Genomic DNA, 15742 nt, shown 5'->3' on the forward strand with positions numbered 1-15742 from the left:
ATCATTATTCTATTTTCTCAAGTGTAAATTGATATATACTTTTGGTTCTTAATGGAAGGGGAGAGGATAATGTTTTATGTATATAGTAGGAACTGTCCAAGTCTCTAGAAATCACTAATAATCTTTAAAGCCAAGAAGTCTAGCTCCCTACATCCAAGAAGTACCAAACTAAATGCCATTACATAAAATATCTAGGTTATCACTTTCAGGGTCACCTAGAGCTGTCCAAGAAAAGGAAACTGCCTTGGGATAGACTGGCAGAGGTAGAGATAAGACCCTGAGATGATCGTGGAAGTGCACTAAAATTCCTCTTTTGTTCCACATTCCAGAATTTCTGTCCAAAAACTATACTAAAGAAATTGTCACCCTCATTTGGGCTCAGGAAATCTACAGAGTGAGTGTAGTCATGGACTATGGTCCAATTACACTGTCATCAGCTAGGACATCTAGGAAGACAGTTTTCTTCCCCATATCCCATGGCTTCCAGAAGTAGCTGTGTCTTCCTCATTATCTTTTCCCACAACAACCACCCCAGGCTTTAGACTGAAATAGTTTAGATGTGAGTTTTATGAAGAGACTGTGAACAAGCTCCCATCATCCAACCCCTTCCAAATGACCTGAGGAATTCCAACACTAAACACCAGGTCTTTGCTATCAGGTTGGTTCTCTGTGAGGAAAAAACATCTGTAGAATACCCAAAGAAAGAGAAATGAAGGTAAATAGGGGCCACTAAGATCACAGAATAAGACTTAGAAGCAACTTTAAACATAATATTAACTTTTCTCCTTTTACAAATGAAAAATAGGTCCTAGAGAGGTAAAATGGCTTGCCTTATATCATATAGCTTTTTGTACCAGAGGCAAAGTATTAAACCATGTCTGCTGACTCATGGGATGCTCACTCCTACTCTGATACCTTTCCTTATGCTGTGCGTTTTTTAATTTAGAATGTTTATTTTCCTAAATGACATGTAAGAACAAATTTTGACATCAACTTTTTAAAAAAAACTTTGTGTTCCAAATTCTTTCTCCCTCCCTCCCTACCCCTCTCAAGAACTTAAGCAATTCAATATAAGTTATACATGAGTAGTTATGCAAAACATTTCCACGTTAGCCAGGTTGTGAAGGAAAACAGACAAAAACAAAACTTCAGATAAAGGAACTAACACAAAAAAATATGCTTCAATCTGTATTCAGTCAGATACCATCAGTTCTTTCTCTGTAGATGGATTGCATTTTTCTTAAGTCCTTCAGAGTTGTCTTGGATCATTGTATTGCTGAAAATAACCAAGTCCTTCACAGCAGATCATCTTACAATATTTCTGTTATTTTTTATATAGTACATTTCACTTCGTATCAGCTCATGTAGATCTATCCAGGTTTTTCTGATAGCATCCTGCTCATTATTTTTTTGTAGTAAACTACATTTATATAGTACTTTAAGGAGATATTTCCTCAGAATAAACCTGTGAAGTTGATTATAACAACAATAGGAATATATAACATTTCTATAGTACCTTATACCTGACCAAGAATTTTTTTCACGATAGCCCTATGCTGCATCTTTCATCCAAATTAGTGTCCCTTTTCCTCTCCCAATCTTGTCAAGCCTCTAAATCTTTTCATCTATATGGAATGTTAAGTGATTATTATCATGTACATCCATCATGCTATATTCAACCTATGTTTCAAACTCTGACATTAGATGATTACTACTACAAGTCCTAATCAGGACCAGAGTGTTTTGAAAATTTTTTTCCTTTTTTTTTTTTTTTTTGCCAAGAAAGAGCATTAGAAATGGAATAACCTGGACCCTTCATTATTCGGATGATGAAACTGAGTCTAAGAGAATTGAAGTGACTTGCCTAAGAACACAGAACTAAAAGCAACACTGAGGGAATGTAAACTCAAGGCTTCTGCCTTTAAATAATTCTCTACTATACCAAACAGTTTCTTGCATGAGAATTAAAGAATCAGAATTTAAATATAGTTTTAAGTGACCACTACCTATGGATCTTCTTACATTTCTATCTACCTTGCTAAACATACCTATCTAGTTGGCTTCAATATTGTTTGAAAGCTTTTAGGTGTTTGATTGGCTTCTTGTCCCAGTTCTGTCTCTTGTTCTCTGTGTGACCCTGTGGGAAAAAGCTTTTATTCTTCGATTTTTTAAAGCTCTCTTTGTAAGGCTTTTCTTCCAGCTGTAACATCTTCAGAGTAATAAAGTAAATGTGTTTCATAAGTGCTCTGCTCAGCTTATTTACTAAAACTGAGTGGTTGTTAACATAAGAGGGGGAAAAAAATAACAACTTTCTTTTCTCCCATTATCAGACCAGAACTGCACAGCTCTGAAGTTTTTCATGTTCTGTTTTCAATGGAATGTATATCCGGTATGGTTCAGGAAATATAAAACTAAATTATTATATTAATAAGGAGCATAACTAGGACACATTAACATAATTTTTAACCAAAATAGTAGTAAACAAACTAGTAAATAAAAGCCATGAGATAAAAACTAATGAAACAATAAACAAACAAACAGTTCAAGTAGTTTGACCTCTAGCCTATGGGTCAGAGAATTGGTCTGAATAAAAAGTAGGTTAAGAATGAAAGAAAATGTTAATGATAGATAAAATTATCAAAGGGCCAGGAATTCATCCTCTGTAAACAAGGTACATGAATTTTTCACCTCTTCTAAAATGTCTTTTGTTTTAGAACAGGAGGCCCAGCCCAATTTTTGGTTTTGATGTCAATTGTGTAATAAAAGAAGACTAAAAATAGCACTTTTTAAAATAGCATTTTCCATTGAGCATGGGCTAGGGGGATAATCTGATCAAATGATTCCTGCTCATGATTTCAAAGATCATGAGGTAGAACTACTTGAATATGGGTCATTATTTTCCCTTTGGGTTTGCATAAGGTAAACTTTGATTTCCTTGTGTTACTGAGATAAGATTGTACCCCTCAAGAATATAACCTTCCTTAAGAAGGTTTATTTTGTACATTAGTCTTCCCCACCACTGAACTTGGAATGAATGAATGACCATGTCAAATGAGGTCATGGGATCAGGTGAGATGAATGAGGGACTAAGAGGAAAGAAATCTTATTCAGATTCTAATGAAGCTGAGAAAGGAGGAGGAACCCTCTGAAAGTTGTGAAGAAAGCCACTGTAAGGATGGAATGTGGGCTGAAGGCCCACATGGCCTTGTTCTTGGCCATTGGGACTACTTTAACTCCCTTCCCAATTTGAAGTCCTACTGTTAATGTATGTATTTCTGTGTAGAAGTAAGACTAAATAAGGGAATAGGCCATAGTGTAAAATTATATTCATTCATTACTTATTACATACTGTATAAATACAAGCCACGTTCTCTTCTATCTCTGCTCACTAATTTAGGATACTTTTTCCTCAATAAAAGAACGTTTTATCAACCATTGAAAATTGATAGTTTTATTTTTGCTATATCATGGCCACATGAAACTTCTTTAGCTGGCCTTTTGAAGTTTGACTTTTTTTTTTTACTCTTTGTGTGTGTGTGTGTGTGTGTGTGTGTGTGTGTGTGTGTGTGTTTTAAATACTTTTATGTGCAGCTAGGTGGCAGAGTAGATAAAGCACCGGCCCTGGATTCAGGATGACCTGAGTTCAAATGTGACCTCAGCTGTGTGACCCTGGGTAAGTTATTTAACTCCCAGTTCCCCCCCCAAAAAAAATTAATTTCAACAATAAATATCAATGTGATTTTTCCCTTTCTCCCTTTAAGGTAAAGGCAGCTTTTCTCAATCAATGAAGAATCTTGTGATCAGTAAACTATTCATCCCTAAGTAACAGCTGTCTCCCTAGTTTATTTAATATTTAATATGAAGAAATCACCCTTATTCTTGTCAAGTTGTTACCTCAACATGTGCACTTAATCTTGCCTGTAAAAACCTCTCTCTGCCAACCATTCTTGTGTTATACTTTATACTGTTCTAAAAGAGACAATGTTATAGATTTAATATTGTACAAAATTTCAAAGTTGAAGCAAAAATCTCATAGTGATAGTAACTTTACCATAAAAAAGAATAGTAATTTAAAACTATTAGGGTACCTTAAAGAATAAATTTCTTAAATTATTCTACCCCCATTTTACCACTCCCTTAAATGATTTTACTTTGTACCTGGACAGAATTGAACTCATGAAGTATTTCCATCAAATGAAGCAATGAAAAAGTTATACCAGCTGTTATATGAATCATTATCATAGCTGATTACACAGTATATAGAAAGCTGTGCTGGAGTCAAGAAGAGCTGGGTTCAAAGGTGATCTCAGATGCTTCTTAGATATGTAACCCCCAGGGAAATCATTTAACCTCTGTCTGCCTCAATTTTCTCGTATGTAAAATAGGAATCATAATAGCACCTACTTCCCAGTATTGTTGTAAGGATCAGATGAAATTATATTTATAAAGTGCTTAGCACAGTAACCTGGAACATAGTAGATACTTAATAAATGCTTATTACTTTCTCCCCTCTCTCTAGTCACTTCAGGGTAGTATCTTTACTAGACTGATCAGTAACCAGACCCCGGGGGGTGGATTACAAACTGGTTAGCCATTTGCTAAAATCATTTTAAAAGATTTCAGTACAACACTGTAGAATTATTAAAGAAATACTAATATAGTTTCTCATTCAGATAGTACCAAGGATTTCAGTCTAAAATATTGTCCTAATATTATTTTGTCATCTATAGCCTAAAGGGGTCAACATAGTACAAGTAACTCAGATTCTAAACTTTAAAACAATCCTTTAAAAAAAAAAAGGAATAGAAGTAGTCAATACATTACCTATGACAAAATATTTAATCTCCCACATTCATTATATCATACCTTTATATATAAAAAGGAGAGATATTCTTTTTAATTTCTTCTTTGGAGAATAACTCTTATAATTATGTAGTGCTTGGTATTTTTTTTTCTGTTGTTATTGTTGTTCTATTTGCATTGTTTTAATCACCATTAATTGGCAACTAGGTAGCAGAATACATAGAGGCCTGGAGCTGAAAAGACTCATCTTCCAGAATTCAAATCAGGCCTCAGATACTTACTAGCTGTTTGACCCTGGGCAAGCCATTTAAACCATTTGTCTCAGTTCCTCACCTGTAAAATAAGCTGGAGAAGGAAATGGCAAACCACTCCAGTATCTTTGCCAAGAAAACCCAAAATGGGGTCACAAAGAATCGCATGCAACTGAAATTACTGAACAACCACTATTAATATTGTTTTCTTGGTTCTGCCTATTTCACTTTGCCTCAGTTCATATTCTTTTCTTCTGAATTCTTCATATGTCAATACTCTTATAATGTAACATATGATTACTTTCATGCACTTTAATGGTTTAACTATTTTTTCAGTTTGAGGGGCTCTTCTTTTTTCCTTAGATTTTTTTCCTGAGGTCTAAAAGGTGTATTTTGTTTAATTTCCACATTATTCTTAATTTACTCCCTGTGTTTCTTTGTAGTTTAATTAATAGGTATTATCCTATTCTGTGCATATGTGTATAAACATACACTGTGTATATGTGTATAAACATATACTGTGACATCTGAAATCATGATAACTATCCTATTTAATCTTAACCATAATATATTTTTCTCTAGTCTTTCATTTTAACTTTATGTGATTTTTTGTTGTTGTTTCTATTTATTCTCCTATCCATTCAGCTTCTCTATTCTTGGGAAATTCATCATGTTTATGCTCATTGTCATGATTATAATGTAATGATATATTTCTGTTCAACTTTTTCTCTTGTACTTTTATTCTCTTTGCATCTTCTCTTTACAAATAAGAAGGTAGTATAAAGGGAGGGAGTTTGGCTAATAATAGTGATTGACATGACATGTTCTAATTTTGGCTGTCACCCTACCTTTCTTCCACTTGCCCTACTTCTCATATCAGATTTTAACTTTCTCTTTCTTCCTTCTACTCTTCTCTCCAAGTTAACCTTCTAATTGTAAGTTTGTTTTGCTTATGAATATTCCCTTACCTATTCTGACCTTCCTTTTAAAGTATCTTCCCCTTTAATTCTCTCCTTGTTCCATCCTGTTTCCCTACTTAATTCAATATATTTCTCTACCATTATCTTTTGCATGGATGTGTGTGAAGGGGGAGGGCAATATTTGGGTTCAAATATTCTTTCTTCATTTTAGATGAAAGTGAGGTTCACAGGATGCTGATTTGTCCTACCCCTCCCTTTACATCTAAATATTCTTCATCTCATGAAATTTTATTCCGTGAAATCATAATTTCCATCTCATTCCTCTTCCTTGTCTCCCCCATATAAGCTTTCAGTTCTCCTATTTCTTTCTTTTTAGACTATCAAAACAGAACAAAATAATATTAGGCCTTTATTCTGTTTTCTCTGTGACCCTTGAAGATATTAGGGTTATAAGAACACAGTACTTTCATTTACCCCCATTTGCATACCCACATAGCTCCTCCCAATTAAATAAAATATGTACTGCGCATAGTAGGGTTTCACTAAATAATTGTTCTCTTACCTTTTCACCCCACTTTTAGCCTTGAATCCTGTGTTTATAGTTCAAAGTGTTTACTCTGTTCCAGAGTGCTTAGAAATCCTCTTGCATTAAGTGTCTCTTTTCCCCTTTTAGAATTATTCTGTTTTGCCAAACAGCTTAATATTAGATATGTCTTTATTTTTCATACCCCTCCCCTAAGATGGAAGACCAAACATATATCAACTCTTCTGAGAGTCAGTCTCATGTGATCCTGACTATATCCTTGATACTGGATTTCTTTCCTTTTGGTTTTTGTTTTTGTTTTAAATAGGAAAATATGGATTTTGGCTATGATATTCTTTAGACTTTTAATGTTGGTGTTTCTTTTAGGAGGAGATTAGTGTAATCTATTTCATTTCCCCCCTTAGTCCTAAGAGATATTGGTGGTTTTCATTTATGATTTCTTGAAATATGGAAATATGGAATCAACCTTTTATTTATGGTCATAGTGTTCAGATAGTTTGATGATTTTTAGGTTATTTCTCATTGATCTATTATATAGGTCATTGGTTTTTTACATTATATTTCTCACATTTTCTTCTTTATTGCCCATATTTTCATTATGTTTTATTATTTCTTGTTTCCTCATTGGGTTGTTATTTTCTGTTATGCTCATTCTAATTTTTAGGACATTCATCTCTCTCTCTCTCTCTCTCTCTCTCTCAGCTTTTTACTACTACTAATTCTAAATTCTCAATTTTCCTTTCTATTCTTTAATCCCTAATAGTTCCATTTTATATCTCTTCTTCCATTTCCTCCAGGCATTCTTGTAGTCTTCATAGAGGCTAGAATATATCCCCCCTGCCCCTAGCACTCTAAATGCATTTATGCATTTGCATTTGTTGTGGATTTGTTGTAGATTTTCTCTCTTTTTCTGTTTTTAATCATTGGGCTTCTCTTAGTCCAAAGAATGTCTTCCTTATGTCTGGTATTCTCTTTGTTTTTTCTATGTCAGCTACCTCAGCATTTGGATTAGGGATTTGCTTTTTGGTTAAGCTCTCCTTAAAAAATTCTGGATGATGTGGGCAGGCCCTTCTTGGTCCTGGTTGCTTCAGTTAATAATAATCTCTTATCTTCTGCTGGAATTGCTTGTTTTTTTGTCTCCTGTTGTGAGTCAGGCCTTAGATCTCAAGGATGAAATTGGGCCAGGGCTAGCTGAATATTTCTCTGGGCTTTTTTTTCCCCTATTCATGGGGGACCAGGGCTACCCTAAAGCTGGGGCTCTCTGTTCTGTCCATGCTGGACTCTACTAGGAGATGGAGAGGGGAAGAATTTTAGTACAGACTAGTATTCAGTTCTGCTTGAGATCTTTCTCTTTCTGTCATTGTCTCCAAGGTCAACACTCTGGTCTTTCTTTTATTTCAATGGGGCTCTAGGCATTTACTGTTTATGGGAATTGGCTGCTTAGCACTGTGCCTTCTGCCTACCTTAGCTTATCCCCGTTCAGTTTTTCCATAGATTTTGTCAATCAGTTTTTGGAATTCTGGACTAGGTAGAAGATTAAATAGTTCTGGGGCAGCTGGTGGCACAGTGGATAGAGCACCGGCCGTGGATTCAGGAGGAACTGAATTCAAATCCGGCCTCAAACACTTAACAATTATTAGCTGTGTGACCCTGGGCAAGTCATTTAACCCCAACTGCCTCCCCCCTCCCCCCCAAAAAAGATTAAATAGTTCTCCTCGTTGTTGTTTTTTTTCCATATTGTGCATCTTATATATTTCCTGGGGTGTTTGTCAGTGATTTGAGATTCTCTACAACCTAACACACTGCCATGCCACCTTCCCATAATTCCCTTGCTATTAATATTTACAACCTATATATTTATCCCTACTCTAGATCTGACTCCTCTCCTCTTTTTTTCTTCCTGTTGTATCCATTCTTTATTGACCATTTTCTTTTTATTCATCAACAGAATCTACGTCTCTATGTCTTTCTTATTGTTTCTCTCTACATCTCTATATTTCTGTCTCCACACTGTTTGTCTCTGTCTCTCTCACTTTCTTGGCTTTTCTCCCATCAAGGTATGAAAATTTTAAAGTTACTTATATCCTAAAACACAAAGGAAAATATAGCCATTACCATGAGCCAGTAACTAACTCAAAATATTTACTTAGTTCTCTCCTCATTCATAAACAGTTTCTTAAAGAAACATCTAAACTTTTTTTAACTTCCTTAACATTCACTCATTAATGAGTCCCCTGTAGTCTATCTTTCTTTTCCAACAGTGTGCTCAAATTGTTCTCTCCAGTGTCAGAAATGAATTTCTTGCTGTATTCCATTCTATTTGAACCTTTTGTAGCATGTGACGCTGTGGACTGCATTCTGCTTATAAATAAGCTGACACACAGTTGCTTCTAGTTTATTATATCCTTAAGGATTTCTTTCTTCCTCTATGATAGTTCCTTTAGTGTATTTTTATGTACCACCTAGAAACAGTTAGGTGCACTGGATCTGGAGTTAGGATGACCTGAGTTCAAATTTGTCTGGACTCATACTAGCTGTATGATCTTGATCAAGTCACCTAACCCTCTGTTGCCTTCAGTTTCCTTAATTGTAAAATGTGGATAATAATAGCCACATAGCCTCATAGGGGTATTGTGATCAAATGAGATAATATTTGTAAAGCACTTACTGCAGTGAGATAGATATGTGTGTGTGTGTGTGTGTTTATTCCTTTCCTTCCCCCTTTCTTATTCTCTTTCCCTCTTTGAATGTGAACCTTCCTCAAGATGCTATCATTTACCCTCCTCTACTGTATTTTCTCCCTTTGGCTCCACTCTTATGACTTTAATTATCACTTGTACACAGATTCCTTTCAAATCTAAATCTCCATCTCCATTATCTCCCCAGAGTTCAAGTATGGAATTTTCAGCTTCTGCTAGGCTGCAAGGATATGTCCCCAGGTATCCTGTTATCCACTCTAAACTAAGCATTCTAAAACTGAACTCATTTTCTTCCTTTAAAATGTCTTCTTACCCAAACATCTTTATTTCATTTGATAATACGACTATCTTCCTAGTCACTCATGCTCACAAACTGAAGGATATAATTGACTCCTCCATATCTCTCACCCACCAGCTATAATCAGCTTCTGATTTCTTTTGATTTTTACCTGTACAATGTTTCACATCCACCTCCTCTTTGCTCTTGCTGAAATGAGATCAGGTTCTCATCTCTTTTTGTTTAGGCCAGAGATGTCAAATACACAGCCCACAATCCTCCTGAGTACAGTTTGAACCAGATAAAAATGCAATTGGTAATTATTTAACAAAGTACAAATAAGATAAGACAGATATAATGTTAATATGTGGTTTTCTAAGTCAATGTGTCCTCATAAAGATCCCTATGTGTGTTTTAGTGGGCTCCATTTCTATTGAGTTTGACACCACTGTTTTATACCATTGAAAGCACCTTTTAATTAGTTTTTGTTCCCTAAGTCTATTCTCTCTTTTTTTTAATTTTTAAGATTTTTTGCTGAGGCAATTGGGGTTAAGTGACTTGCCCAGGGTCACACAGCTAGTAAGTGTCAAGTGTCTGAGGCTGGATTTGAACTCGGGTACTCCTGAATCCAGGGCTGGAGCTTTATCCCCTGCGCCACCTAGCTGCCCCTGTGCTTAATTCTTTTTTTTTTTTTCCTTTTTTTTTTTTTTTGTTTGTTTGTTTTGCGGGGCAATGGGTGTTAAGTGACTTGCCCAGGGTCACACAGCTAGTAAGTGTCAAGTGTCTGAGGCCGGATTTGAACTCAGGTACTCCTGAATCCAAGGCCAATGCTTTATCCACTGCGCTACCTAGCTGCCCCCCCTGTGCTTAATTCTTAAAATAATATAGCCAAACCAAGAAAATCATGCTGATCCTTAAAGCTCTTATCTTGACCAACTACCTATAAAGAATAGCCTTCTCATCCTCCTTAAAGAGTGCACATGCTAGTTTATGTAAAATAGATCTTGATCCTCCCACTCCATGTTCTTAGGTTCATGGATGTCATAGATCTAGAACTATAGGGGATCAGAAAGATCCAGTCCCCTCCCTTTGTAGGTGAGGAGATTGAGGCTCTGAGAGGTAAGGTGACTTGCCCCAAAGTCACACAGGTAGAAAGTGACTAAGGTTGAATATGAACCTAAGTTCTTTGTCAACCCTGTATTCTTTCCCCAGGGATAAGGGCGGATACTTAAATTGAATATTCAATTGAATATTTAGCCATATAGTTCTTACCATTTCAATTTATAATTTTATATTGAAATATAAATATAAACCATCAACACTATATTTTGTTTGTTTACTTGTAGAGTACAAGGGTTCATAATATTAGTTAAATAAATAGCTAGAGTCAAGGTTTTTAAAATAGTTTAATGTCTTTTCATGAAAAATTTCCTTAAGTTTAAATCTCAAATTTCTTTTTTTTTTTTTGACATCTCAAATTTCAAATACTTATTTCCATGAGCAGAATTTTTTTCCCCTTTGAACTTTTGAACTGTGCAGTATTTTGAAAACATTGAATTCTTTCTGTTTTTTTTTTCCATATGCAAACAGGATCCTGATTTTTTTCCTTAAAGACAAAACAGGACTCAGCAACTGCATTTCATTCTCCTTAAAATGCATTAAATCCCATTCTTGCAGAACAAATGTTTTATTTAAGTACACTTGTAAATGTTACATTTTCTTCTGAACTCTATGCATGTAGTTCCAGTTATTGGAATGGAGTCACAGTTCTTCTAAACTGTGCCTTTAAACTCCTGGAGGGCAAAAGAATAACATTTTTATTTAACCTTTCATTATTATAAACTCTTTCAGTGGGCCCCAAGTGATATTTGATGGCTTAAAACAGACTGGGATTAGGAAGAAGGAAACACCTAACATTTTAATTTAACTTCTGTTGACTCCTTCCTTCTTCAAAGCAGGAAAAATGTAGCTGAGGAAATTTCTACAGCTTAAGGGTTTTTAATAGCAGTAATTTTCTCAAAAGTACACTATTCTAGAGGTTTTTGAGGCTTTCAGATGCCTCCTGGAATGAAAAAAACAATCAAGTTTATTCAGGTGTTTTAAGAACTTGTGACCCATTTGAAAAACATTTCAATTTTTAAAAATCTTATTTAAAACATCTAGACAAAGACTGCCCTGAATATGTATGACTATCAAAGGCTTGACCAAAATGTAACATTAGTGTCATCCATCAGGGTAGAACAGGTGATTTCTCTTTTGTTATATTTAATTATTTTTTTTTAATTATATTTAAGTTCAGGTGAACATTTTGAATGTACTTTAAATTAGTTTATTGTGGCCTTCAGTGTGCCTCTTACAATTCATTAGTCACAATATTGGTATGATATGGGGCAGCTAGGTGGTGCAGTGGATGAATGGATTGCTGGACTTTGAGTCAGGAAGATGTGAGTTTATATCCAGTCTCAGATACTCACTAGCTGTGTGACCATGGCAAGTCACTTAACTACTATTTGGCTTCTTTTCCTTATTTGCAAAATAGGTATAATAATAGTACCCATCTCCAATATTTGTTGAGGGGATCAAAAGAGATAACATTGGTAAAGTGTTTAGCACTATTCCTGGCATATTGTATATACTATATAAACATTAGTTATTATTAAGTATAAAAATTGAAAATAGATAACCTATGAAACATTGTTGAAAGCTCTTCATATCCATTTAGATCTCTATTTGGTTTGGTAATGATCTTCCCTTAAAGAATACAAAAGTGTAGGCTGTCCTTTATTTCATATTCCAAGTACTCACTCATCAACTACCACCAACAAGTTGTTTTATCTATCACTATTCTACACACACACACACACACACACACACACACACACACACACACACACACACACACACACACGATCCACAAAAACAAAAGCAAATTAATATTTTGAGACTTGACTTCATCTGTATTTACCAAACCAATATCAGCTTCTCTGAATAGGATGAGGCTAAAAGCTATGAAAATATAAGGAAGAATAGGGTGCTTAAATATTTAAAACATATTGTAGATTTGAATTAAAACATTCAAAAATGTTATTAATGAGAGTACATGTGTTCATATTCAATGCCTCAGACATTTATTACTCACTACCATTGTGCAAGTCACTCTGGTAGGCACTTGATACAAAGATGACTAAAGGCTGGATCCTATACTTGAGGACTTTATAAGCTGGACAGGGAAATCAGAAGGCACAAAATATGATCTGTATAGATATAATAAAAATAAAATACCACATCTTGAGAAAAGTAAGAATAAAAACATGTGATGAGAGACCTGAGAAAGTAAATATTACATCTGGGTGGGGACATCAGGGATGCCTACATGACCTGAGCCTTGAAGGATGAATAGCTTCGTAACAGGCACACATGTATTCTTTTCTTTTTTTTTTCTTTTTTTTGGTGGGGCAATGGGGTTAAGTGGCTTGCCCAGGGTCACACAGCTAGTGTCAAGTGTCTGAGGCTGGATTTGAACTCAGGTCCTCCTGAATCCAGGGCCACTGCTTTCTCCACTGTGCCACCTAGCTGTCCCTGAGATGCATTCTTAAATTCTGTATATCAATATAATGAAATCCTATGTCTACATTAAACATTTCTCTCATGTCAAGGCTGAAGATCTAAACTTAATTTTGAAACTTAGGTAATAGAGTGAATAGAGCATTGATTCTGGAATTCAGGAAAACCTAAGTTTTAATCTGGCCTCAGAAACTTCATAGCTATGTGGCCCTGGGCAAGTCAATTAGCCTCTTTCTGCCTCAGTTTCCTCAACTTCAAAATGGGGATCATAGCAGCAGCTACCTCACAGGCTTCTTATGAGAATCAAATTAAATAATATTGATAAAGTGTTCACTATAGTACCTGATGTATACTAGGTGCTTTATGAATGCTTATTCCCTCCTGTCTCTATTACCTGAGAGAAAATAGAGGTGATAGTACTCTGCAGCCACTGCCTTAATCTGAATTGGACCAATTTGTTGTTGTGTTATCAGAGTTTAAGACTTAGGCAAGTGAGGCTATCTCTCTGGATAATATGCTTCATCATCAGTCCTTTGAGATTGTCTTGGATCTTTGTATTGTTAAGAATAGTTGTCATTCAGAGTTCTTCATAAAAACAAAACAAACAAACAAAAAACCCCAGTGCTGTCACTATGCACAACATTCTCCTGGTTCTGCTCACTTCATTATATATCAGTTCATATAAGTCTTTCCTGGCCTTTCTGAAATAATCCTGCTTGCCATTTCTTTTTTAAAAAATATTTAATAACTCCTTTATTTTTGTTTTTAATTTATAATAGCATAGCATCATATACAGTATATATCAGAAATGCATTTATATCATGTGTGAAAAATCAAATCTCATAAATGGTGAGAATAAAGAAAAATAATTTTCAAAAAAGTTATGAAAACATTGTGACTTTTGGGCCACCCTGTACATATTCTTTACCACCAGTAGAATGTAAGGTCCTTGAGGTCTGGGTGTGTTTCTTTCTTTCTTTTTTTTTTTTGAATAGAAATTTATTTTCCAAAATATATGTAAAAACTAAATTTTAACATCAATTTTTAAAAAATTTTGTGCTCCAACTTCTCTTCCCCCCTCCATTTGCACCCCTCACCCACAAGAACTTAAACAATTAAAAATAAGTTATACATGAGTACTCACAGCAAAAATCCCATATTAGCTTTTTGTGAGAGAAAACAGTAAAAAAAAAAAAAACCCAAAACTTCAGATTAAGGAATTCTCAGAGAGGAAAAAAAATTTTTTTTAAATGTGTTCCGATCTGTTTTCAGATACTATCAGTTCTTTCTCTGCAGATGGGCTGCAATCTTCATAAGTCTTTCAGGGTTATAATGGATCATTGCCTTGCTGAAAATAACCACATGCTTCCCAGCAGATCATCCCCCACTATTGCTGTTATTTTGTATAAAGTACATTTCACTCTGCTTCAGTTCATGTAGGTTTTCCCAGGTTTTTCTGATAGTTCATCATAACCTGTATATAGTACCTTAAGCTTGACAGAGAATTTTCTTCATAAAAGCCCATTAAAGTAGGTACCATACATTTTGCCATTATAATCAATCATCATAATTATTTTCCTCCATCCCACTCCCTTCCCATGACATTTACTCTATCTTCTTTTTACCTATTCCTCCTCAGAAGTGTTTTACTTCTGACTATCCTCTCCCTCGCTCTGCACTGCCTTTTTTCACCCTTCCTTCCTTATCATCTTTCCTTCCTATTTTCCTGCAGAGTTAAATAGATTGCTCCTCCCAATTGGGTATGAAAGCTATTCCCTCCATGAGCCCACTCCAATGAGATCAGGGTCCCGGAGCTAATTCTGTGTTCTAAATTGTTCTTCCTCCCTCCCTCCTCAACTCTCCCTATGAAATCAAGCAATTCAATATGTCATAATGGTGCAGTAATGCAGAACATCTTCATCTTCCCTGAAAGTGTTTTGCTTTTTACTTCTCTCTCCCCCAATCTGCCCTTTCCTCCTTCCCTTCTTCCCCACTCCCCTTTCTTCCTCCCCCCCCCCAGGGCAAAAATGTATTACTATACCTACTTGAATATGTATGTTAGTCCTTCTTTGAGCCAGTTCTGATGATATTAAGTTTCACTCACTCCCCAACTCCTTCCCCCTCTTCTACTCTCCTCCATAAGCTTTTTTTCCCCTTCATGTGAACTACCTCTCCTCAGACCATCTCTCCCCTTCTACCTCCCCTAGTTTATTCCTCCTACACCACAACCCTATTTTAATGATGTCATCATGGATTACTTATGTGGCACAGTAGACAAAGCACCAGCCCTGGACCCAGCAGGCCCCAAGCCCAAATCCAACCCCAGACATAAGACACCCCACTGTGTCTGCCCTACAAAGAACAAAACATAAATGCTTTACAGATATCATCCCTTCATATTCAGTTCAGCCCTGTCTTCTGTGAATTTCTTACTGAGATAGTTCTTATGATTTCAAAATATTATCTTCCCTTGTAAGAATTTAAATGGTTTGATCTTTTAATATCCCTCATGAAGTCTTTTTCCTGTTTACCTTTTTATGCTTCTCCAGGGTCTTGTATTTGAAAGTCAAATTTTCTATTCAGTTCAGGTCTTTTCATCACAAATGCTTGAAAGACCTCTTTTTCTTTGAAATCCCATTTTTGCCTCTGAAAGATCATACTCAGTTTTGCTGGGTACATGAATT

Source organism: Dromiciops gliroides, chromosome 2 (genome assembly GCF_019393635.1).
Source record: "Dromiciops gliroides isolate mDroGli1 chromosome 2, mDroGli1.pri, whole genome shotgun sequence".
NCBI classification, from domain to species: Eukaryota; Metazoa; Chordata; class Mammalia; order Microbiotheria; family Microbiotheriidae; genus Dromiciops; species Dromiciops gliroides.